Raw genomic sequence first — 26452 nt, 5'->3', positions numbered from 1 at the left:
GTGGTGTTAGCCATATTCCTAAATATTTAACTTTCTTTGTTACCTGTATTCCCATAACTTCTTCTAAATCTTTTTTCTGTTCTTCTGTTAAATTTTTAGTCATTAGTTTTGTTTTCTTTCTATTAATTTTAAGTCCTGCTACCACACTGAATTGTTCTAGTTCGTTTATCAATTTTGGTCCTCTTTCTATTGGTTCCTCCATAAAAAAGACCATATCATCAGCAAATGCTTGCAGTTTGTATTCTTCTTTCTTAATCTTCAATCCTTTAATCTCTGGATTTTGCCTAATTCGTGTTAATAATGTTTCTAGAGCGAATATGAAGAGCAGGGGTGAGAGTGGGCAACCTTGTCTAACTCCTTTTTCTATTTTTATTGGGCGAGTATATTCCCATTTATGATATTAGCCTGCTGTATATCGTAAATTGTTGTTATGATGTTTTCAAATTTAGTGCCTACGTTCATATTATAAATTTTTTGAATTAGACATTGCCAATTTAAGTTATCGAATGCCTTTTCTGCATCTAAAACATAAGTGCAGTTTGTTTTTCAGGGTGGGCTTCATAAAATTCTAAAACATCTACTACTGTTCTTAAATTATTCCTTATCTGTCTAGTCGGGAGAAATCCATTTTGGTCTTCATGTATATACAAATTTAAAATTCGTTTTAATCTGTTAGCTATGATAGAGGTAAATATTTTGTAGTCGGTGTTTAGGAGTGAAATTGGTCTGTAGTTGTTAATATATCTAAGGTCAGATTCCTCCTTCAGGATCAGCAAAATCAATGCTCCCCTCCATGAGCCCGGCATCCATCGTTAAACACTTCCATCATGAGAGGTCCAATTTGTTCCGCAATTGCCTTATATAATTCTCCCGGGATCCCATCTGGCCCTGGGGCTTTATTATTCCCCTGATTCTTTATTGCTGATTTCAATTCGGACCAAGTAATATCTTTATTTAATAATTCTATCAATTCATCTCCGATTATTTTATCTTTTATTTCATCTAAGTAATCTCTTATTCTATCCTCATTGACTTCTTCTTTTTTGTATAACTCTTCAAAGTATTTGTGTGCAATGTCTTTTTTCTTTTCTATCTCTTGTTGTATGCCGCCCTTCTCAACTATTAATTGGTATATCAATCTCTTTTCTTTCTTTTTTTTAATTTATAAGATAACCATCTCCCTGGTTTATTAGCATGCTCAAAATAAATTTGTTTAGTCATTTTCAAATTTATTATCATTTTCTCTTGTTCAATTAAATTCAAATTATGTTTGACTGTTATTATCTGATTTTGCACTCTTTGATCTTTAGGGGTCTTTTGGAATTGGGTTTCTAATTCCTTAATTTGTTGTTGTAATTTATTTTGTTGAGCATATTTTTCTTTATTTCTCATAGCATTATAAGAGATCGTTATACCTCTTATTACTGCCTTCAATGTATCCCAAATATTTTGTTTCGAGGTTACATCATTATCATTTTCCTTTAAAAAAATAGATTAATTCCTCCTTAAGTTTATTAGTATACTCTTTTTCTCTTATTAATTGGGCATTTAATGTCCATCTTTTCTTTGGTTTTTCCCTACCTTTCCAAGTTATTTGAATTGGGTTGTGATCTGCCCATTCATTTGGTAAAATTTCAATTCCTTTTATTTCGTTTGCTATTTTCCCATTCATCCACGCCATATCAATTCTTGTCCATATTTGATGCGGGTTAGAGTAAAATGTGAATTGGTTTTCTTCGGGGTTTAGTCTTCACCATAAGTCCACCAAATTTAACTCTTTCATCATTTCCTTACATGTCTTAGGAAACTCTCTTTTTCCCTTTTTGTTCTTCCTCGCATTACTATGGTCCTTTTGGTAATCAGCAATAGAGTTAAAATCTCCTATAATACAGATATTCGTTTTTTCAAATCCTATTATTTTTTGATGTAAATATTTAAAAAACTCTTTCTGATCTTCATTTGGGGCATAAATTACTACTAATAGAATTGAAATGGTATTAATCGAGATCTGTAAAACCAAAGTACTTCCTTCCGGGTCTGACCAAATTAAATCTGCTTTCAGATCATCTTTCACGTATATTGCAATCCCTTTCTTTTTTTTTTTAATCTGCTGGTGCAGTAAATAGCTTCCCTAGTTTTGGGCAGTCTAAGTATCTTTCATCTACTTTCCTTATGTGAGTTTCTTGTAAACATATTATGTCGCCGTTTTGTTTAATTAATTTGGCTATTATCCTTTTCCTTTTTGTCATCGAATTTAAACCGTTTATGTTAATGGATAGAAGTTACTTTTCTTCATCCATTTAATTAGATCTGTTTCACTCTTTGTCTCGTGATAATTCTGATCTCTCCTTGTGCTTGCTGGGGACTAGTTTCTTCTCTCTCCTGCGGTGGGTAAACGTTCTCTTGGTTTCTTGAGGGTCCTTCTTTGGTGACTTTGGTCTTCCTGTTAATTTCTTTCTAATTCCTCCTTACTACTTTGATCTTCCATAACTACTAGTTGTTCATAAAAGTCTTGAGCCCTATTTCCTGACAGAACAATTAATAATGGAACAATTTGCCTCAAGAAGTTGTAAAACCTTCAACACTGGAAGTTTTAAAGAAGAGATTGGACAACCATTAGTCTGAAATGATATAGTATTTCCTGCCTGAGCAGGGGGTTGGACTAGAAGACCTCTAAGCCCCCTTCCCACTCTGTTATTCTGTTCTGTTATTTGCATTTTATTTTCCTTATTAAGCATTTGCTTCTAGAAAGCTATTCTTTCCTAGGTAAAAAAATTATTTTTTTTTCCTGTATTTGGAAAATTAATACAGACACAAAAAAGATAACAGCATTTTTTTAAAAAAAGATAAAATAATGGCATAAAATGCTGTCCTTATTTTTTTCCTCAAATGAAATTTTTTCTCAATCCCAAAATACAGCTGAATAAAACAGCTTGTTTTAAAGTGGGCAAAACAGTAGAAAAATGTCTGCCAGTTTGGCATGGCCTCAGATTCCTCTGATCTTCACCTAATCTTTGCCATTGACTCCTGCATTGATGCACAAATCTCCTCTTTGAGACTGATATTAAATTGCAGATTTCATGGCTAAAATTCCTGGCCTAATTTTGGAGAAATTTTCTTATTTGCCATCCTATTTACCTGTGTTCTGGAATTATGTTGTTGCAGAGTATTAATGTCATTTTCATTGGATTTCATAAAGGAGATATTCTACTACCCTAAAATCCTATAAAGGATTCTAAATTAAAGCTATATGTTGTAACAGGGCATTCAATTGTATAAATCTGGATAAAACTGCACAGCCACAAGAATCTTTTTGGACCAGTTAGGTATTCTTATTCTAATATGCCTCACTCCATGTGATCTAATAGGGACAATTATTTGATCACTGCCCTTCATTTCTATGGAAATTCTCAGTTTTCCAAGACAAAATGTATCCCAAATGTGCCTTTTCAAAAGGCAACCAGAGTTTGTTTTTTGCTCTTTCCTTGAAAATTTTTTGCTTCTCGTCCAAGAAGCTTCTTCAGTTCTTCATCTTCAGTTCAGAAAAATAGAAAGTCAAGTTGCCTTTTGAAAAAGCACTTTTGGGACTGCCTTAAATTCCTTCAAAGAAGGATGAGACAACATTGGGGGGGGGGACCCCAGATGTACTAGATGTGTCCCAAAGTTGTAAATATATTTTCAAATATTTTGTGGGATATAATTATTTTAGATATTCTTGCACAGATGGAGAGAATTGGGATATCTCAGTTTCTAATTCCTTCTGACAATACTGAGAGTGTTTTGTCTTTGCTTTTTAATGCAAAAGGCAAAATTCTTTTGCAATGGAATCATTCCATTTATCATGTAGACCTGGCCTAGAATTAAAATAATAATAATATTTTGTTATAATTTATTTGCCTGTTTAACAATCTAGGTGACCAAAATTTAAAGACTTCCAAAGGATTAGTGTGCAATCCTATAGGCACTTAGGTCCTACCAATCACAATACACTTTATCTCTACATTTGTAATGAATTCCCAGATTAGAGGTGGGGGGAAAAACTCCTAAACTTTAACATGATGCTACTACAGATAATAAATAGCAAGGAACAAACATTGCCACACTCAACTATCTCTTGTATTTAAACTCTGGAGAGACTTATCGTATTCTCTGTTTGTTACACTGAGATTCCAAACAGCCATGTGACTGCTGAGGTAAAACAAGATAATGAAAGTGAACTGTTGTTTGTGCAATGTGTCTTATCTTAATGGCAAACAACAAATATACTCTTAAGAAGATGGATTTGGCACAATGGTAGGAACCTACACAAATGAGTTCGCTGACCAGACTTTTGCATATCAAACAACTATGTAATTATGAACATAGAATCATGTCAGAAGTATTTTGAAGATGGTTAAACATTTATCACTAAGAGGTTTCTCTGCTTATTTGTTCCTTGTGGTTTAAAGTATATAGGATGACTGTTGATTCATCATGATTTTGCCTTGTTCTAAGTTGCATTACTTAAATAAACCTGATGTGTTGATCTCTGGAGTTTTCTGATACATAAACTTCCAAAAAAGTAATGATGGGCAACTTCATTTTTGTCACATCTGAGTTTTGAAGGCATCTGCATGGTTATTAGGACCATACTTGCACATGTAACTGATGGCACCTATTTTCAGTCTACAGGCACTCTGGAAATGTTTGTGAAGTATGAGCTGTGTTGCCACACATGTGTTGGCCATCACTTAAAATACATATTTTAAAAAAATTAGAAAAGAGCATGATCAACATGATGACAATAAGAAACATGCTGTGAATGTTAAGATTCACAGAGCAACAGAGCAGCCTGCAGGATCTAAATTATTGCTGATTTTTCATTAGCACTATTCTTTCTTTGTGAAATGATTAGGTATAGCTGACAATTTGTTTCATTTTTTAAATAATCAGATGAAAAGATTGACATGACAATGTATGAAAAGGTGAAACTGCCAGATTTACCTATGTATAAGAAAGCCACAGGCACTTCCAATTCTGGCTTTCAAAACTGAAATTTAGGTATGGAAAGTTATCCTAGGTAGAAGCTTATATGACCCCAAGAGAAAATAAAATTCAGATCAGTAAATGTGGAAATACTTTGCATCACACAAGTTTATTGGCAGTGAAGGAGAGATTTCAGACAAATTTGCAAAGACAGAAGAATCTGCTGGTTGAAATGCTGATAATTCATCCATGAACTTCTCACTGTTTCAACCTGTGGAAAAGAAAACATGCTTACCATGAATGGTACCAGAGAGGGTAGCTGGGTAAAGGTGTGGAAAAATGAATGTAGCGTGAGAAATGTACAGGTTAGAGTGAGAGTGGGAATTGTGGGGGAAGGCCAAAAATAAGAAGAAGGTAGAAGGACTTCGCCTGGAGACTTATTGTTAGTGGAAAAGTTGCTGAGTTGCCTACAGTTTTGCCAGAACTCTTTGTTGACCTAATGGAGGTGCCAAGGTCACTGGAGCTGTTGGGATGCTATTGGAGCCACATGAGAAGTTACCAACTTGTGTGTGATTCATAGCTGGAAGGAGTGGTATGGAGTTGCCAGTCTCAAGCGGCAATAAAGCAGCAGTAAAGGTTGCAAATTGCTGTAGGGTGATGACAAGAGTGGAGGCTAAACTATTCCAGGAGAGAAGAGTTCTATGTGTTAACTAGTTTTGGTTAATGGGAGCAGATTACACCAACGCTGTGCCTCTGCACTATAACCAATAGACCTCTGGTGCAATTTATAAGGAATAGTACTAACCTCTACAGATTCACATAACTTCCTTAGAATTGGCCTAGCCAGTTTGATCTATCTTGGAGAAGCTGCTAGAGGTTCCTCACTTTAGGATGGTGAGAGGACTGAAACTCCACGGTGCTGCTTTTCAGTGATGATATCGGACATTTGGAACAGCCTCCCTGTGGACATTCAGTTGGCTCCCATTTTGATTACCTCCCAGAAGCAGCTCAGAATGGAGTTATTCCAGTGGATACTTGGGCCTTGATACTACCTTGTTTGGGTGATAATTTTGTTTATATAATTTGTATATTATGCTTAGTTGGCAAGTGGATATTTTAACTGTACTTTTATTGTGCGCTTTATGTTTGTGAATTGATATCATATGGAATGTTCTATAAATGTGATAAACAAATAAATGTAACTGTATTTAAGAAGTAAAAAATGGTAGTGGTGATGGTGATGGTGATGATGATGATGATGATGATGATGATGATGATGATGATGATAATGATATCCTTTCAGTTGAGTCTGACTCTTAGTGCCAGGTCTCTCCACATCTTCCTATCTTGCACTATTTCTTTGAGTTTTTCCATGCTCTGGCTGGTGTCAGCTTTGATGGTTCTCTGATGGCCTGGTTTCCTTTTACATTAACTCTTCTAATTTAATTGCTTTCTCCAGTGAATTCCCCTGTATGACATAGCAAAGGTAATTGGGACATAATTTCATGATTTTGCCTTCCACTGACATGTCTGGTGTTACGCATTCCAATAGAAGGTAGTCCTCAACTTATAATCACAATTGGGCTCAAAATTATTGTTGCTAAGTGAGACAGTTGTTAAGTGATTTTTGCTCCATTTCCTGCCACAGTTGTTAAGTGAATCACTGAAGTTGTTAAGTTAGTAACATGGCTGTTTAGTGAATCTAGCTTCCCCACTGACTTTGATCCATTGACTGGAGTTCGTAAAAGGTGATTCCATGACCCCAGGACGTTGCAACTGTCATAAATAAGAGTCAGTTTCCAAGGCTCAGAATGTTGATCACATGACTATGAGAATACTTCAATGGTTGTAAATATTAAAAAAGATTATAAGTCACCTTTTTCAGTGCCGTTGTAACTTTGAATGGTCAGTAAATGAACTCTTTTTGCCTTCCAGTGTTATAAGTCGAGGATTACCTGTACTGGCTTGTTAATTACCTTTGCTGTCCAAGGAATACACAGGAGCCTTCTAAGCATCCCAGCTCCAATGAGTCAATTTTCTTCCCATCTTGCTTTTTTAAGGTCCAACTTTCAGAACCATAGATAATTACGGAGAACACAATAGAGTGGACTAATATTGGTTGCCAGACTGATGTCCTTGCTTTTCCATATTCAGCTCATGTTCATCATGGCTGTGCAACTCTATAACCCAACATTTTATTTCTGTGCTGCATTCACCGCTCTGGGCTATCTGAGATCTTAGGAAAGTGATTTTTTTCCACGCATTCTATCTCTTCACCGTCAGTTTCTATTTTGATGCTTCCCTTTCTTGCAATGGTCTTTTTAATGTTCAGAGAGAAACCAAAATTATCACTTTCCTCTTTGATTTTCTTGATCCGATGTTCCAGGCTTTCTCTGGTTCCTGAGAGGAAAGTTGTGTCGTCAGCATATGGAAGACTGTTGATATTTCTTTCACCAATCTTTACCCCAATTTTGGTTCTTCAAGATCTAGCTTCTTTGTGATCATTTAGGCGTATTTGAATAAGAAAGGGAAGAGAATGCAATGTTGCTGCACTCCTTTCTCTATCTTAAACCAATCATGCGTCATTCACATAGTGGCTTCCTCCTTTGTGTACAGTGACGGCATCAACTTGACCAGATTTTCTTGTAGAGCTCTCCATAGCTTCTCATGATCAATACAATCGAAGGCTTTCTCATTGTCAATGAAGCACATGTAGTTCTTGTGTAATGTAGTTCTACAAAACTACATACATGTACATAACATACATGTAGTTATGTAGTTCTTGTAGTGCCATAAGAACTACATAAATGCTTTTTGTATCTAACCTAACTTATATAAAGAAGATTGATGGGAGTGAATAATAAGGGCTCACTGAGGCGCTAGAAACAAGATGAGGGACAAGGGACTTGGTTTCCCATCATGCATTTGCTTCATTATATTTTCTCTCCCTAAATGATACAATAATAGAATAGACTTTAGTGATACCATTATTCTCTCTCAGGCTTATGTTAAAAAGTGTGCTTTTATGTTATCCATGCTATCATTTTTCTTTCTCTCTCAGTAAGAGAGAGAGAGAGAGAGAAGGAGGGAGGGAGAGGGAGAGAGGGGGAAATGTGGATGGTCACAGGGAACAAGGATATGACGTGAAGTAAAACTCTACCTTAAAAAAAAGTTAGCTTGGATTTTCTGAGCCCATCTTACATTCTCCACAGCTCCTTTGTTCCAGTGGCTACAATTTTTTCCCTTACCTTTTTTCATTAGATTACATTTCAGGAACTGGTTTGCTGTAATTCCAACAAAGTGAACCTAATGGAGCATGCTCAGTCACCTGGAACCATTTCTTCAGATTTGATGCCCCTTGGGAATCCTATGACTTAAACTCAACCTGTTTATCTGGTACCAAATGATAAAATCTAGAGACCAGGCCCCCAATTACAGTTCCTTGCAAAGTCCATTAAATTCTTGTAAAGGCAGCAGGCATGTTGCCAGAACCATGATTTAGAGAGCTGAGTGATGAACCAGAAAGCTTCTTGCTAAACTAGGACTCCTGCAGGGACCTTAGATGAGTAGCCATGCCTCAGTCTTCCATTGTCACAAGAAAGATACCGATTACAACACAAAGGGTGGCACCTCCTTTCCAAAAAGGAGAAGTGAATTGGAACTCTTGACTGCTACATGCTTGCTAATGATTACCTTCAGTGTTAGAGCATTGCTTATATACAGTATTCCTTAATGCCACTTTAGAAGCCCATTGAAAACTGACAAAAGTGTGATGCTGTAACTGTTGTGTTAACCTCTCTGAAATATGAACAAAAAAGGAAATTAAATTGATTTCTAATCTGATAATTGAAATATTTTTGAAAACATTTCTGAACAGCTTCTCATTAAAATAATCAATAAATATGTAGGGAGTATATGTTTTAAAACCCGTGATAAATCCATTCTAAATAAAACACCCCTTCCCTTTCTCTATTCCCATGGCTTCCTACTATACAGGTAGTTTTTGACATATGACCACAATTGGGATCAAAATGTCCATTGTTAAGCAAGCAGACGCCAAGCGAGTTGCACCCAATTTTACAAGCCTTTTTTGCTACAGTTGTTAAGCATATCACACAGTTGTTAAGTGAATCATGAGGTGGCGAAACAAATCCAACTTCTCCCATTGACTTTACTTCTCAGAAGCCCCCCGGGAAAGTTACAAATAGGGATCAAGTGACCAAGGATCCTGCATCACAAAAACCTGCCAGTTGCGTAGCTCCCAAATTTTGATCACGGGATGCTGCGATAGTTGTAAGTGCGAGGACCAGTCGAAAGTAACTTTACTCAGTGCCATTGTATTTTCAAACGGTCACAATATGAATGGTTATAAGTCGAGGATTATCTGCAGGGGTGGGATTCAAATTTTTTAACAACCATTTCTGTGGTCGTGGCTTAGTTGGTGGGCATGGCTTGGTAGTCATGTGACTGGGTGGACATGGCTTGGTGGTCATGTTACTGGCTGGGCATGGCCAACTCAACATCACTCACATCGAGGCACGCATCTCCTCACCTGGCCTCTCATGACTGTGGGGATGCTGCAACAGTCGTAAGTGTGGAAAAGGGTCATAAGTCACTTTTTTCAATGGTCACTCCACACAAGCAAAGTACCAGCAAAGGAGGGGAAAAAAAACTCCAGAGAAGTTTCAGAGACAGGAAGTCTAGTCCTGCCAAGAATGTAGTAAGGGTTAACAGAGAGGCAGTTTCTGTAAGCAACCCCAGAATGTTTCCTTCCTGCCTTCCTTACAGGATTAGACCAGTAATTTCTTCTAACAATCAGTTCTCCGAACTGCTTAGAATGTTAACCATCAGTTATAGCGAATAGGTGTGAACTGGTAGAATCCCACCCTTGTCTCAGGACTAATTTGACAAGTTCCTTCTTTTAAGTTTCAAAAAGCAGACAGAAGCAGGCATAAATATTCATCTTTGGTCCTAAGAGGGAAGAACCTCCTCTGCTACTAACATCTTCATTCCCCATAAACATCTCTAAATTCTGAAATGGCAGTCACTATGTTTTCGTTGTTTTCAGTAAGGAACGCCATCACTCACAGGCAGGATTTGCTCTATCATAGTGATGGACATACATGTAATGGATTCATTAGGACTAATATATTGAAAGCAAACGAGACAGAAAGGACAATCTGCTACTCCAGGGCCAAAACAAAATATGCTTAAGCATACATTGGCCTTTTCATTTATGACAAACGTGTTCGGCCTTCAGAAGTTCATCTCTAGTTACAGCTGCCCTATAATTCTACAGACTGTTTTACATTTTTACCCTTGTACTTTACTAGTATTTTTTTTATTCTTCTTCAACTTCTGTTCATGGTGGCACAGTGGTTATAATGCAGTATTGCAGGCTAATTCTGCCAACTGCCAGAGGTTCGATTCTCACCAGGCTTAAGGTTGACTCAGCCTTCCATCCTTCCAAGGTCAGTAAAATGAGGACGCAGATTGTTGGGGCCAATATGCTGACTCTGTAAACTGCTTAGAAAGGGCTGTAAAGCACTGTGAAGTATACAAGTCTAAGTGCTATTGCTATTCTATTCACTTCAATTTGCTCACCTCATTTATTGGCTGGCTGTACACTAGTATGTTTTCTGATATTATTGAGAAATGCAAAAACAGGTAGTCCTTGACATGGGACAATGGGATTGTCGTAAGTATGAACCAATTGTCATGCACCTGAATGTTGAACATGTGACCTTGGGGATGCTGCAATTACCATATGAAAAATAGTCACAAGTCATTTTTTTCAGTGCCATTGTAATTTTGAACAATCACTAAATGAACTGTTGTAAATCAAGGACTATCTGCAATCCTAATAGTGCATTCTGTGATTGATGAAGCCAATGTGGTCCCTCATGCTAATTCCTATGACATACATCTGTATCCATGCAGATAATGACTATATGTTCAAAGGGTAAGCGGGAATGGGAATTGACCTATCCTATTTAACACCCTGTTTTCAGGACCGGATTTCCAGCCTGGCAAATTTTCAGACTGACTTTTTTTTTTGTTACAAATCTATCTGGTGGAGGATTTTCTACATTTATCTAGAAAAACGTGCAAAGTTCTTTGCACCTTTAGTTGTTGTTGTTTTAAATAGAGGCTTGTTTCTTGATGCTTCCTGGAATGGCAGATGGTTACTAAACATTTTTTCAACAGAATGGAATGGAATGGAATGGAATGGAATGGAATGGAATGGAATGGAATAGAATAGAATAGAATAGAATAGAATAGCTTTATTGATCAAATGTGACTGGATGTACAAGGAATTTGTCTCTGGTGCATAAGCTCACAGTGTACACATAAACAGCAAGTCATAAGTCATAATCATAGTTACAATCATAAGTTTGTACGTTACAAACAACAAGAGGTGGGAACTCTCCTTTTTTGTCCATTGCTGAGAGGGCCTAGGATCTAAGGGCTGCACATGCAAAAAGCATTGAGCAAAAATAAATAAATCAGAGGGTTCCTCTTCTGTAGACACTTTTTTCTGCTCACACTGGCATTACTGTAAATATAATTCCATAGTATATGGAATGGTCCAAATTCATATCTGGGCATATTTGAGCTTTTTCATACATTACTATATATATTTAGAATATATATATATTACTGAAATACCTGAAAAACTTATTTAGGGACAGATCGTCATGAAGAAAAGCTATTCATGAGGTCATTAGGAATCAACATCAACTTGATGACACATAATCAACTAATTAATTATAATATATTTCTGAAATTGAAATTGATTTTTTTTAGTATACCAACATATCTTGGAGATTACTATAGTTGAGTCAATCTGATACTAAAGAAACAATATTTTCCACCCCTCCTCCACCTCCTCCTCCTCTTCTTCTCCTCCTCCTCCTTCAGAAAAATTTAGATCTTTTGATTTTCCCCACTTGTGCTATCTTCCATTCTGGAATACTGTCATCATCATCATTTTGCCATTTCTCTAACAGCTCAGCACATCATACCATGCACTGACTATTTTTAACAAGTTCTCTTCAACAGGAATTAACTCAATCTTCCAAAATAACATACTCATTAATTCACAGGCCTTCCATTACTGTTTTCTCTTACTTTTAAGAAATGTAGCTAGAACTCTGGAAAAATATCTAGTGCTAATAAGATATATGTCTTTATGTTATCACCTCTTGATAATGTTAAATGTATTTAAAAGAAGAAAAGTGAGAGAAAGAAAACAGAACTATAAAAGAATAATTTCCAGACATGTTCTTTAGAATTCCAGGTTTAAGTTAATTCTACTTGATGTTTCTACTATGTTGCACTGCCATTTAAGAAACTAATATCAATCCATCCATCGTGAGGCCTTTGTTCCCAGGTCATGTGAGGTTGAAGCTAGAAAGAAATCAAGCTTTTTAGGGAAAGTGAGGTAGCAATACAATTTGATTTCATGTTCCTTTCTGTTTCTTTTGTAAAATATGCAAGAAACTTCATTCTTTCCTTTACTGGAGTGTGGAAACCCTGTCTTCATTTGCATTTCATTAGAGAATGTCAAGGAAATCAGAAATATTTGATAAATGTGCTTGTAATGCTTGGTCCCCACTATGTATCTGGCAGCAGCATTGTAGCTACGAAGGCCTTCCATGATCACACTCCCTGGCCTGAGTGTATTTTAAAAGCATTATATTAATTTTAAAAAGCAACGAGTATCATATTGGAAAGCATATCGTCAGCTATTTTTATTTTCTGGACACTGATTAAATCACTTTTTTTTTTTTTTTAGAAAAAAGAAACCTTGTACGGAAGCTTGATTGGTTACCTACGAAATGGATGAAGGAAAGGGGAGAGATTAGATAGCATCATCTAATCATAGGGATGAGAGCAATCCAATAATCCAACAGCCTAACAAATAGCTGCTTTGTATCTCATAATATCATTATAAGAACTGTTTTGTGAACAAGCAAGACCTCACCCCTCCACCCATGGCTATAAGTGTGCCTATACAGATAGTTCTCAACTTAAAACCATTCACTTAGCAACCATTAGAAGTTACAACAGTAATGGGGAAAAAATGACCATTGTAGCATCCCCACGGTTATGTGATCAAAATTTGGGTGTTTGGCAAATGGCATATATTTATGATGATTGCAGGGGTCTTGGAGCTTACTTTATTGGCATTTGTCACTTCTCAGGGGGTTTTCAACAGGCAAGTCATTGGGAGAATCTGGATTCACTTAATGACCACATGATTCTTAGCAACTAATAATTGGGCACAACTCACTTAATAACCACCTTGCTTAACAATGGAAATTCTGCTCCCAATTGTGGTCGTAAATCAAGGATTATCTGTAATTGAATCTTACACTTCCAAATGTATCAATCAGCTGAAAAAGATTGGGTGGTCTTAGGGATTCTGTTGTTTTTTTTTTAACTCAAAGAGTCATGATGGCAAAGCAAACTGGCTCAATTAAGCCTCTTGTGTATTGCAAAAAAGCATATTAGTCACTAATTCCAAAGAATATCTTTCATTATATCTTTCAGTGAATGAAAAAAAATAGTGGCATTGTTATTACTTGTTCTAATCATCATTTTCTAATTGAAAATGGGGTTAACCATTGAAATTCACAACCCACATAAAGCTTTATCTTATGGCTGGCCAAGGAACCTTGTTTTCCCTGCAGCTTTCTTTAAAAGTCAGTGGAGACAGTGCTGCCATCTCTTGGTCATTTGCATTAAGAGGGCGACAGAGAAAGAGAGCTCCAAGTTACACTTCTTATTACTAAATGAAGGTGAAATTAATTAACTAATCAAGTCAGACAAATCAGGCAGTTTCCACATCAGAGGTTAAGAAGAGGCAACCTTGCTATTGGTGGTAAAACAGAGAGATACTGGATAAGGAGATTCACTTAAAATGATTTTACATCTGGCTAAAAATATAAGGAAGTATTCTTTCAACCAGATTAATTCAAAGATGCCTCTCCGTTGTTTAATCCATTGTTTAATGTCACATGATTACAAAAATCTAAAGTATGAGTATTATCTCCCCTGCAAATGATTAAATTAGAAACAGGTACCATAAGATATCTATGATCATTACTTTGAGAGATATGAGATGTCATTCACTGATTTATTCATTCAAGTGGTGCAATAATTCAATGTGTTTGTTTGTTAAAAAGCATATTATAGTTTAGTTCTTCATGAAAATAAAATGGGATGGATTTGGGAAATGAAAATGAATCAATATTGTGCATCAAGCAGTTGTGATTTTTTTTTTAAAGAAATCGATCTATTGAGTTATTTACAGGATTGGACTATATTAGAAAGAGCATGTGTTTTGTGTCAAGATGTATCCTTCCTTCTCAATTTCTCTTTAAGTTTTGCCTACTGTATCTTAAACTATGTTCTGACAAACAAATCAGGAGAGACACAATTTTGACTTTCTGAATCAAAATGGATATACATATTGTTATTATCAATAAGTTAATTTAGGTCAAAAGAAGGATGGATCAAATAGTGCAACAGTGCTATTGTCATTGTTGTCACCATCATTATCATCATCATCATCCATGAATATGTGTCATCATCATACATCAACATGTAATAAACATGTAAGTATATTCTAACATTATTTTATGTAACATTTTATTATATGGCATGAAAAACAGAGGTTTTTCAGCAGGTTCTGACCAGTTTTTCAGCAGGTTCTGACCAGTTCTGGAGAACTGGTAGCAAAAATTTTGAGTAGTTTAGAGATCCGGCAAATACCACCTCTGACTGGCCCCACCCACATCTATTCTCTGCCTCCCGAGTCCCAGTTGATTGGCTGGGTCTTCTTTTGTTGGCCTGCACATGAGAACAGAGCTGGAAAGCAGGTTAGTGGGGTAGGGAGGGAATGGGATTTTGCAGTAACCTTCATCCAGGAGTGGGGTGGGAATGGAGATTTTGCAGTATTCTTCCCTTGCCATGCCCATCAAGCCATGCCACACCCACCACACCATGCCCACAGAACCGGTAGTAAGAAAAATTGAATCCCACCACTGATGAAAAATATAACTTTTCTGATCATTGCTTGATGGTAGGCATTAGTTTGATCAGGAACTTTGTGAATGAAACATATCAAAGTGAGATATCCTTGTACTGGTCTCCTTGCCTGCCATCTAAAATGAAAACAGATGACAGCATAATTTATCAAAGCAGCACAGATTATGAAGCAGTGAATTAATATTGAGGATTAAAATGCTTCATTGTTACATATATACTGTCCAATAAAGTATATTAAATAACATTATTGAAGCTACCCTGCCTCTGTTAATTCTTTTATTTCTTCTTCTAGTTTAAAACTCTACTTTAGCAGAAGTAGAGTTCATCACTCTGCAAGTAGCATATTATATTTGTGATGGATAGAACTGTTTCACAAAACATCTGGGAAATACACTGGGAGGAGTATCTATCATCTATCATCTATAATCACTTAAGCCTTTAACATAATGCGTAGAGTAGCAACATACATGATACAGAAATAAGGAACCATTCTTTTTACCACAGGCTCTACCTATGCACCAAAATTGAAAATGAAAGATTTCTCACTGCCCGTGTACACTTCACTTTCACTCAAAAAACAGGATACAACAGGGGCGAACATCTTTCTCAGAGCCTACAGATGGAAAATCCTACTGTCCTCCCTGTTCCTTTGATTGACACCACCCATTACTACTTATTTATGCCCAGACATTTCAGGATAATTTTTCTTTCCATCATAGCTGCCTGTTTCTAACTCAAAATGCATGTATCAGGGTATCACAACACAAGTTCCACCAGTTTATTATTTGTACTTGTATGTTGTCGATAAGGAGTGGAATTTGCATTACGGTGTATTATGCATTTTTGGTAAGTCTCACCTACCCTCCAGACAATTATGCTTCTTGGTTAGAAAGAAACTCATTGCTACTAATCTCTTTGGGGAAATTCAAACTTTGTTTTTTTTAATATTGTAAGAAATCCATTTGGATTTGGCAGCATAGACACTGAATAAATAAAATCCAGGAATTCTGGAATTGGTACTCCAACACATCTCAATGATGCCAGAATCAGGGAGGCTGGTATAAATATTTCTTTATATTCAAGGGAAACTGGGCTTGCAAATTTTAATTACGATAAATGACATCCAAATCCCATGGATGAAACCATTTTAAAAAGAGTCAATTTTGTTAATGTCCTTAATCTGACTGTTCAACCTAAGGAAATCCCTCAAGTGCTGTGGGGCAACAGCATTTAAAACATCATGCTTTCAGACAAGCAGTGGGGATCTAAATAATGTTTATGTAAATACATGCATTTGCAAGTGTTTCTAACATTGAAATTCACTTCAGTTTCTCCCTAAGAACATAATCCAGTCAAGCCCTTTTATCCCATTGTTTCAGATCTAAGATCTTCCTCAGAGTAAGCAGAAAATATGCAAAAAAAAATCTTCCTTGCTTGGTATACTTTACCTGTTCTTGCATTTTAAAAATATGTAGCTTATTAGGAATTGATTTTACAACATTCTCAATAAGGTTATTACTATCACCATCATCATGGTACAAGCATTGGTTTGAACACCACATACTTTCATTCGGACTGTGTATGGCTCCTTTGTGTTGTTTAATATAAAAGAAGATAGACCAGTATTTATATCCCTCACAATAAGAGAATGGATTGTTTTAAGGTTATACAGTCCATCTGTGATAAAGAAAGGAACCTTACAAAATGATAAATATTTTCATTAAAAAACTTTAAAACTAAAAGTTCAAAGATATGTTCACTTCTCTTATATCTTGTCAAAACATGACTTAGGGCCCAAAACTAATCTACTTTCAATTTTATTCCATATTTCAGTGCTGTCATAGTACTCAGCAGAGAGTATTGGAATACGATCATTTTTTATTTTGTTGATGTTACCGACAGCTTTATTTCACAAAGCAATCTTATACTATGTCTACCAGTGGCAGGTCACAGAGGTCAAATAGTCTATCCTTACAGGTAGAGAGCTTATTAAATGGCACGTCTATTAAAGGCAATGGACAACATAAAGAAACATTCCAGGAAAATATTTTTAACATAGTTCAATGAAAATATGAGCAGAAGGAATAGTAAATAATTTTAAATGATGCCACCATAGAAGTCAGATCCCTGCCTTTTTAGAAAAGAAAAAAAAATCCTGCAACAAATATTTAGAATTAAATGAATAATAAAGACAAGTTTGAAATCTTTCAGGAAAAAAAATCAGTGTAGCTATCTGATGCTGGTAATGGCTACGGTAACTCATACATTATTTTATTTGCGGGGGGGTGGTTGCACTTCTTTCAAGGTAAGCTAATACTTGATTTTGAACACCATATTTCAGTATTAAAACACCACCACATTTGGTTGTAGGAGCCCTTTTTCTGATTAAACTGTCTTGTTCCATCTCTAATGGTTTCTTGTTTGTTTCCAAATGATAGTTCAAAATGCTGGTTCTTCTTAACCATAATAAAGTTTGGGAATAGGACTGTTTGAAGGAATGCCCTCCACTATGTCTCTTCCCATTTTTTTCCCAAGGAAATTGACTGAGTGGTAAAAGACAGCCTTTTTTTTCTATTGCCAAGGTTGAGATACATTGCCTTAGAGAAATTCAGTAGGTTTTAAGGAAACACTAAGTGCTTTTTATTTTTCAAAGCTTTGACATTGGTATATTCTGCCCTTGGGTGTTTTTCATTGCTTTGTTTCATTTAATTATTTTGTTTTATCTACTCTTTGCTTTAACAGGCACATTTTGTTTGATCGGTTAGAATGATGATTTGCCACTTGAATTGTTGGATTATTTCTGCTTTGCCATTCCCTTACACTTTAAAAATATTTTCATAATAAATAAGTTTTAACAATTCTGTTGTAAATATATTGTAAACATATTACACTTGATTTGAGCAGCTGAATTGGTGCCAGTTTGCCAATAAAATAATGATAATACATCACAAGGGTACTTATATAGCCAAATAAACCCTACATGCTATATATCTGGATAATTGACTGTATTAGCTTCTTCTTACAAATAGTATGAATAGTACAATTGCATACATAGTATGTATGTTAAGTTTTGTATGTTACATACAAGTTTTGTCTGTTTATTGTAGATCACATGATGATGCATTTTTTTCAAATTTTCTTGCTAGCAACTTAAAATAATAACAGTCATGTTCAGAATAATAGAGACATTATTTTCCAGAGGTGAACTAAACACTAGAATCTTGTATTCTTTGCCCATTGTATTCTAATTGTTTTCCAGAACTGGATCATCCCAAGAATGGTTACATTACTTCAAAATGGCCAGATTGGTATAGCCTGGCAGGGGGGAATGGGATATACCATCTCTGGAATTCAATTTTTGGGTACAATTCCATTCCTGTTCAACTGCATCTTGAACCAAAAGGTGTAAGTTTGCTGCCAGATGAAAGTTTATTTATTTGAATCTATATCCATGTATATCACTTGCAAGGCTTGTTCTTCAGATTTTAGGGCATTGTCATTCTTTATGGCAAGGTAAGGATGTTATGGAATGGAGCTGTAATGCAAAGTGGACAACAAATTTCATAAATGCATTCTGTCCTGGATCCCAAATGTGCCTTATGGTCATCCATGCATTCTCTACGATGGTAATTTTATAAAAATTGAAGATATTCTCAGATATGCTCGCTGCCCCCAAGATATTTGGAGATCTGTGTTCAAGGATGTAGCAACAATCACTTTTTTTTCCCAATGTGACGTGTCTCTTGTGTCTCCTCTTATTCTCCCATCACTATATCCAAGATTTTTAAAATAATGTTCTCAAGAGATGAAGGCAGTAATTCTTCATTAAGGCATAGACATTTCATGTTGACACCAGCAAAAATGCAACATTCCTTGCAAATAGCTAGTAAACTTCCAGGGCTGTGGTGGGATTCAAAATTTTTTACTACCTGTTCTGTGGGCGTGGCTTGGTGGGTGTGGCATGGCTTGGTGACCATGGCAAGGGAAGGATACCACCCCACTCCAGGGGAAGGATACTGTAAAATATCCATTTCCACCCCACTCCAGGGAAAGATTACAACTTGCCTTGGCCAACTCATCAGAGGACAATTCATTGTGGCCAACTCACTATTGGACAACTCGCTGTGGGACAATTTAACAAGTCAATTCAATTGTTTAAAATAATTTTAAAATTATTTCAATTTTTGTCATGCACATTTCATTTTGTCCCTCCTTTTGCATCCTTTTTTTTAATGATTCTATCCCACCATTTCTTTGATATTAATGTAGCTCTTGTCCCATGGTGAGTTAGTCTATGGCAAGTTGGCCATGGTGAGTTGGCCGTGGCGAGTTGGCCATGGCAAGTTGTCATAGATCCTCGGACAGGGGGCTGTCTGTGAAGCAACACTGAAAAGCTAATAAGAAATGGCCTGTTTCAGTCTCTATTGACTTCTCCAGTCCACTATTCTTAATACAGGCTGGGAGCAATTCACCACATATTCAGGCAGGGTTTTTTTCCAGTCCTACTGAAGATGCCAAGACAGGAATCGCAGCCCTCTACATTCAGTGTGTGTGTGTGTGCTCTCCCCCCAGCTATTTTTAATTAGCTGCAATAAATATTTTTCATCTGTAACAGAAGTTTCTTGTTATCATCATTGCTGTTTCTGGCATTGTTCTCTGGGAATATACATTCAGTGTTCCATTATCGGATGTTTGTAAAAGCATTTCGAGAAGGCGGACTTAAAAGTGAGTCAGAGCTGGGAATTCATAGTTTTTCAAAGAGCAACTCACACTACATTATCTTGAGACTTAACCCTTTCTGTTAAGTTTGAGCAATGAGAGGCTGAACCAGAGCATGAGTGCAACAGTACTTTTATTTACAAATAAAGGGCTGACCGTGCTGCCAAGCCTGGAACTGGCTCGCAGCAATCAGCAGCCAGTTGGACCCCGCAGCCTGCTTTTATAGCTGGCTGCTGGGGAGAACTGACCAATGGGAATGGGGGAATAACGCCCACACAAGTGAGTGGACCTGAGTGAGAACTCCATGAGTCCTCAGGACATAACACCCCTTCCCCCAGATGCGAACACGCATAGTCCTTGAGGTAGATGGGGTTTGTGTTGGCGCCCGGAGCGGCGCAACTCGGGAACATTGTCTGACTGTTCGGTATCAGTCTGTGACGGTTGAGCTGGCATAGTGTCGCCAACACTCTCTCTGGACTGGGCATCCTCGAAACCACCGGGTTGGTTTCTGGAGTCAAACTCTCGTGGGTTGGATCCGGTTGATCAACTCTCTGGGCGCTGTTGTCCGGGTTTGGGCTGACCGAACGCACGCTGGCGCAGGCTGGTCACTGGGTGCGCGGTGGCTGGGTGGCGGATGGGACGGTTCCCCTTCGACTGGAGACTCTGGATTCTTGTTTGCGAGGTTGCTGAGGCGCCTTCTGAGTTGGTCTATGTGTCTCCTCCAGACGCGACCATCCTCCAGCCTGACTCTATATGATCTCGGCCCGGTGACGGCGATGACTCGCCCAGAATCCAAAGTGGGTCCCCAGCGAAATTCCTTGCGAATATCGGCTCCTGTAACATAAAATGTCTAACTCCGAAGTGGAAGCGAGGGGAGAGTCAGGGCAGTATTGTGGGTGCAGTCTATCTAATACAGTCCTCAGGCGCCGGCCCATCAGAAGTTCCACTGGGGACTTATTGGTGACTGCACAGGGGGTTGAGTGCTGGCTCATCAGGAACCGTGAGAGTTTGTGGTGCCAGTCATCTCTGCCAAACCTAGCTAGGGCCTCTTTGGTGGTCCTGACGGCCCTTTCAGCCAACCCATTACTTGCAGGGTGAAATGGGGCTGTTAAAATGTGGCGAATGCCTAGGTTGGCTGCAAAACGGCTGAATTCTACTGATGCGAACTGTGGGCCATTATCGGAGACCAAGGAGTCGGGTAGTCCATGGGTAACGAACAGGCGCGTTAACACGTTGGTGATTGCTAGTGTGGTGGTCGTGGATAGCTGCGCCACGCCTATCCACTTGGAATAAGCGTCCACGACCACTAGGAACATCTTTCCATGCACGGGCCGGCCAGATCGATATGGATTCTAGACCAAGGGGCGCTGGCGCTCCCATCTGGTAGGGGTGGCGATGGGGGAAGCAGGACGGGATTCCTGGCAAATGCTGCAGGAACTTACCCAATTGACAATGTCCTCGTCTAGACCCGCCACCACACGTAGCTGCGTGCCAACGCCTTCATTCTCACAATGCCGGGTGTCCCTCGTGCAACGCTCCAGGACTCGGCACGCAGCGAGGTCGGAATGATCACCGAGTGCCCCACAGTAGACAACCCTGCAAACTGGACAGCTCCTGCATGCGAGTCTTAAAGGGTGCAAATTTGTTATCAACATTGCCTCCCGGCCACCCCCTCCTCACCCAGTCGAGCACCTGGGCGCGTTTGGTCTGCCTTGGTTTTGGCGGCGATGTCAAGGGCGGTGATGGGCAGGTCCAACTGGGTGATTTCAAAAATGGCATTGACAGGAGCTGGGTCTTCAGCCGGAGCGGTAAGGGGCAGCGACTGAGTGCGCCAGCGTGGGATAGAGTTTTGCCCGGGCGGTGGATAAGTTTGTATGAGTAGGCCGCTAGGAAAGCGTCCACCTTATCATCCGAGGGGAGAGGACTTGAGGTGTCTGTTTGTCGCCGGCCAGTAGGCCCAGGAGGGGCTTATGGTCGGTGACCAGTTCAAGAAGTGGCCAAAAAGGAATTCGTGAAACTTTTTCACGGCTGCAACAGCTGCTAGGGCTTCCTTGTCTATTTGGCTGTACTTTCGCTCCGTGGCCGAGAGCGTCTGGAGAAAAAGGCGATGGGGGCCTCGGCGCCATTGGCGAGTCGGTGACTAAGGACCGCCCCAATTCCAAAAGGGGATGCGTCTGCTGCCAGTACTAAAGGAAGGTTGGGGTCGAATTGGATGAGCACTGCCTATGACGTAGTAGTGATTTGACGGCGTTAAACGCCTGGTCTTCTTTGTGCCCCCAGTGCCACGGTGACTTTTGTCTAGTAATCTGTGTAGGGGTTCGGCTACTGAGGCTTTATGGGGCAAAAAGGATGCATAAAAGTTTAGGAGTCCCAAGAAAGCTTGTAGCTCCGCTTTTGGAGGTCGGTGTGGGAGCTTCGTGATCGCCCTGACCTTGGACTCCAGGGGTGAATGCCAGAGGCGTCAATTTTATAACCCAGAAAGTCCACCTGTCTAGTGGCAATGGCGCATTTTTCTTTTTTTAACTTGAGGCCATGCTGTCTGAACCTCTCTAACACTGCTCGCACTCTCTGGAAGAGTTGGGGTCTGTCCCTGGCCGAGACCAAGATGTCGTCAAGTAGGGTACTACACCAGGGAGGCCCTGTAAAATCCGGCTCCATGAGGGATTGAAAAATACCCGGGCAACACTTACGCAAATTGGAGACGCTTGCATCGGAAGGCACCCTGTGAGTGACGATGGTCTGAAGTTCCGCTGTTTGGTTATCAACAGGGAACTGTTGATATGCTTGAGACATGTCCAATTTAGCAAAAATACTGCCCGGTTCGAATGTGTGCAATAAGTGCTGAATGACGGCACGGATAGGCGCTAACTTGTAAATATTTATTGATTGTTGTCTTGTAGTCCGAGCAAATTCTCAGGCTACCATCTTTTTGAGGGTGTGACAATGGGCGTCTCCCACTTGGCGAAATCTGTTGGCTCAATGACCCCTTGTTTTAGTAGTTTATCCAATTCAGCGTCTAGTTTTGGCTCTAATAGCAAATGTGGTTTTAATCTGATTGGGACTGCCTGGGGGTCAACGGTGAACGAGATGGGGTTCCATTATAACACCCCAGCTCCTCGCTGAACACATCTGCGTAGTCAGCGAATAAGGAGTCAGTGTCTGTGGTTGAGACAGCATGGACTCCTGTTAACCCTAGGCCGAGGTGGGGAAACCAATCGAGCCCCAATAAGGTGGGTAGATTGCCGTTAACTACCACTAGAGGTAGGTGGCCTTTAAAAGCTCTAAAACTGACAAAGAACTTGCCTCTGCCGATCACGGAATGGCCTTCCCTGGTAGTCCTTCAGACCGAACTGGCATCTCTGAAGCCGGGTAGTAGATAGGCTGGGGTGGAGTCTCTTGAGGGTGTTCCACGAGATTATTGAGAGCGCTGACCCTGTGTCAACCTCCATGTGGCACGGTTTACCTTCTAGGGAAACGGAGAGAGAAATTTTACTAACAGAGTGGCAAGTACGCCTGGCAAGGCGGTGCGTGCGACAGTTTAATACTTGCCTCTGTGGTCCCGAGTGCAGGACGGGGTCTTTGTGCAGCGCTTTGGGGCTTGGCAGACTCTCGCAATGTGCCCCCTCTTATGGCAGTTGTTGCAAACGGCTCCTTTAAACTTGCAGGTGGCCCTTTGATGTGATCCCCACAGGTTAGGCACAGGGTGATGTGCTTGGGTGGACCGGTGTATTCTTGTTTGGCCCCTACCTGCGACCGCCTGTCATTGGTGAGGCGATGGACATCGTTCTCATCGTTGTGGCCTTCCTCTGCTTCCACCTCTTCGAATGGACTGGGAACGCTGCTAGCTTGGCGCTTGGGCCCTGAATTTCGGTGGCTGAGTTCGTAGCTAGCTCGGCTGCTAGGGCTCCTCTACCGCTTGCTGCGAGGTTGAGGTCTTTTTAGCTAGCAGTCGCCTCTGTAGGTTGAGATCCTTGACCCCACAAACCAATTGATCGAGGAGCATGTCCTCCAGGTATGTTCCAAACCCGCAGTGCAGGGCTGCTGTTCTGAGGGCGGCCATATATTGGTTGATGGTCTCCTTACTTGATTGCTTCCTCATTCGGAACGTGAACCTCCTGGCGATTTGTGAAGGCCTGGGAGCGTAGTGGTTTGTGAGGATCTCAAGCAACTCGACCACGGAACGTTTTTAATTCTCTCGGCGCCACGAGTGCTGCAGCGGTATCGTAAACGGTGGCTCCGCAGTAGATTAGGAAATAGGATTTTTTCCGATGCTCTCCCGCATCCGACAGGCCGACCGCATCGATGTAATGATTGAAACGGTTCTTATACGATTCCCACTTCTCTTCGCTGGTTTAAACGCCGGGAATACTGGATTGGAACTCATGGTGCTGGAACGGCTGGGCTACCTGCGGGAGAAATCTCTCTGGGACTACGAACGCCGTGAGTTACTAGTGATATCAGCTCTGGAGAGGTTTTTTGCTACCCTCTCTTTCTCTCTCTCTGGGTTACCACGTTGGCTGCTAGCCGTTGGAGGTGTCTAGATTCGCGCCAAAAAGTGGGCGTTAGTGACTCTCACAGCGCTGTGCTGTGATTCCTACTGGCTTGAAATTCAAATGACACCCGCTTGAATTTCGCGCCAAATGCAGAGCGGCTGCGGCTCGCAGCGCTTCACTTTCCCCGTGGCGGCTAACAAGCGGCTACAGACGCTTCTAACTATTTGACTCAGACCGCTTTCTCTGGCTGCGGATCTGCGTTTGCTCTTTTTGATCGCTCGCTAGCTGACCGCTCTCTCTGGCTGCGGATCAGCGTTTCCCTTGTTGCCAGCCGATCGCTCTCTCTGGGCTGTAGATCGGTGGCTAGTGACTCAGCGGTTGCAAGGTGCTTCTGGTAGCCATCCCATCCTCGTCGCCAGTGTTAAGTTTGAGCAATGAGAGGCTGAACCAGAGCATGAGTGCAACAGTACTTTATTTACAAATAAAGGGCTGACCGTGCTTGCCAAGCCTGGAACTGGCTCGCAGCAATCAGCAGCCAGTTGGACCCGCAGCCTGCTTTTATAGCTGGCTGCTGGGGAGAACTGACCAATGGGAATGGGGGAATAACGCCCACACAAGTGAGTGGACCTGAGTGAGAACTCCATGAGTCCTCAGGACATAACACTTTCTTTTCAGTTTTCTGCCATTCTAACTGACCAACAGCCATAGGCTTCAACAGGATTGCCACAGTGGGAAAAAGCACTTAATGCTTACACCGTTTTTTGTTCACCGATCACCCAAACTGAAATCTCTCCATTGGTGGCTACCGACATCGCATCCTATCTACTTCTTATCGGTGGATTCATCTGGTCAAATAATTAATGAAATATACAGACAACATAAAACATGAGTTGTTAAAGTTCACAATTACCTTCCTGTCGAGAGCTTCGCTCTGGATGTACTGTCCTTGCTTTAACATGTGGTAAATCATCTACCTAAATGTATTTGCACCCAATCATTTTTTAAAGTCACAATCTTTGTAGTGTCAACTTATCAAGGGTCAAAGGGAAGAACAGGCAAGATTCCCAAATCAATCTGCTTGTAGAAACTGTCTCATTTCATTTCAAATTACCTGCTTGGGCTGAAGCAGCGGGCTACGGACAAACTGCCTTCCTCCATAAACCATGACAGCACAGGTCGAACTTATGTGATCATTCATAAGGGACAAGTCAAGCTGGAACTGTCATTAACTACTTTTAAACTGCTGTGCAGGGTTAAGTGAACTTGCAAGGCAGCCCTAGATATAAATACTATTTGGACAGTTTAATGTCAAGAGACAATTCCTCTGGGATTAAAACTGTGTAACCCAATAGTGTACTTGTTGGAGGAAGGGTTAAGGTAGTTGGGGTGCTTTCTCGGAATTTCAACTCTGCTTTAATTTGCACTGTGTTCTGATGACAAAGGTAGCACATTATAAACCCTAATCCTTTTGCCAGCTTGGTGCTCTTTAACCACTTCTCTTATTTAGAAGGAAACATCTTCAGGCCTAGTTAACAACTTTAAATGGGAGAAATTAAACATAGTTATATGATGATTTGACTCCAGAGACTCCAGAGGGCTGTATTAACAGGCTATCCTCCAGTCTGTGATTTGGTAGAAATGTATGCCAGCATAAACTATACTGCATAAACTAAATTACGTTAGAAAAGGTTCTGATTTTACTATTTTAATGAAGGAAAAGTTAAGGAAAGCAATGAGGAGATAACTCTGGCTGCATTTTCTCTTTCACCAAATATCAACTGCCAGTGAGAGAGGGAAAAAACACCAATCACTCTCCTAAATATAGGTGAGGTGAGGTGGAGGCAGTGTAAAATGTTGGATAATCCACCCATCAAATTGTTTCACAAATAGAATGTGGTCACCAATGTGCTCTATCTCTGTCAGTCAGACTATTTCAATCTACATATCCTGGGTGCTAAACCTGTGTCCAAAAACAGCCTGGCTGACAGGTCACAGGTGCAGAGAAGCAGTAAAAAATGAAGCAGAGAGAAAATAATCCATAACAAGCAAACTCTTTCCTTGACAACTGCTACAAAAGTAGTGCTGGCAGCAAGTGGATATGGTTAATCTGTAAGAATGCCATGGAGTAGGCAAAATGGCCACACAACAGCAAAAAGTATGATCGTGTAAAGTTCCCAGTCAATAGAAGCTACAATAAATCTCTTAATTCATTAATTGAT

General features: G+C 39.7%; 1 long non-coding RNA gene across 1 annotated transcript; it reads right to left on the bottom strand.

Moving 5' to 3' along the window:
• Positions 1 to 5115: 5115 nt before the first annotated feature.
• LOC148126195 (uncharacterized) lies at positions 5116 to 25201 on the bottom strand. Its single transcript, XR_015742581.1, has 4 exons — positions 25144 to 25201; positions 15016 to 15137; positions 8659 to 8763; positions 5116 to 5236 (listed from the first exon to the last, which is right to left on the bottom strand). It is a non-coding gene; the product is annotated as an uncharacterized LOC148126195 (long non-coding RNA).
• Between the last annotated feature and the right edge of the window lie 1251 nt (positions 25202 to 26452).

The sequence above is a fragment of the Pseudonaja textilis genome, chromosome 3 (assembly GCF_049901715.1).
Source record: "Pseudonaja textilis isolate UNSWEBS1 chromosome 3, rPseTex1.2, whole genome shotgun sequence".
Classification (NCBI taxonomy): domain Eukaryota; kingdom Metazoa; phylum Chordata; class Lepidosauria; order Squamata; family Elapidae; genus Pseudonaja; species Pseudonaja textilis.
Note: the sequence above shows the minus strand (reverse complement) of the source record. Positions and strands in the feature narration are given on the sequence as shown.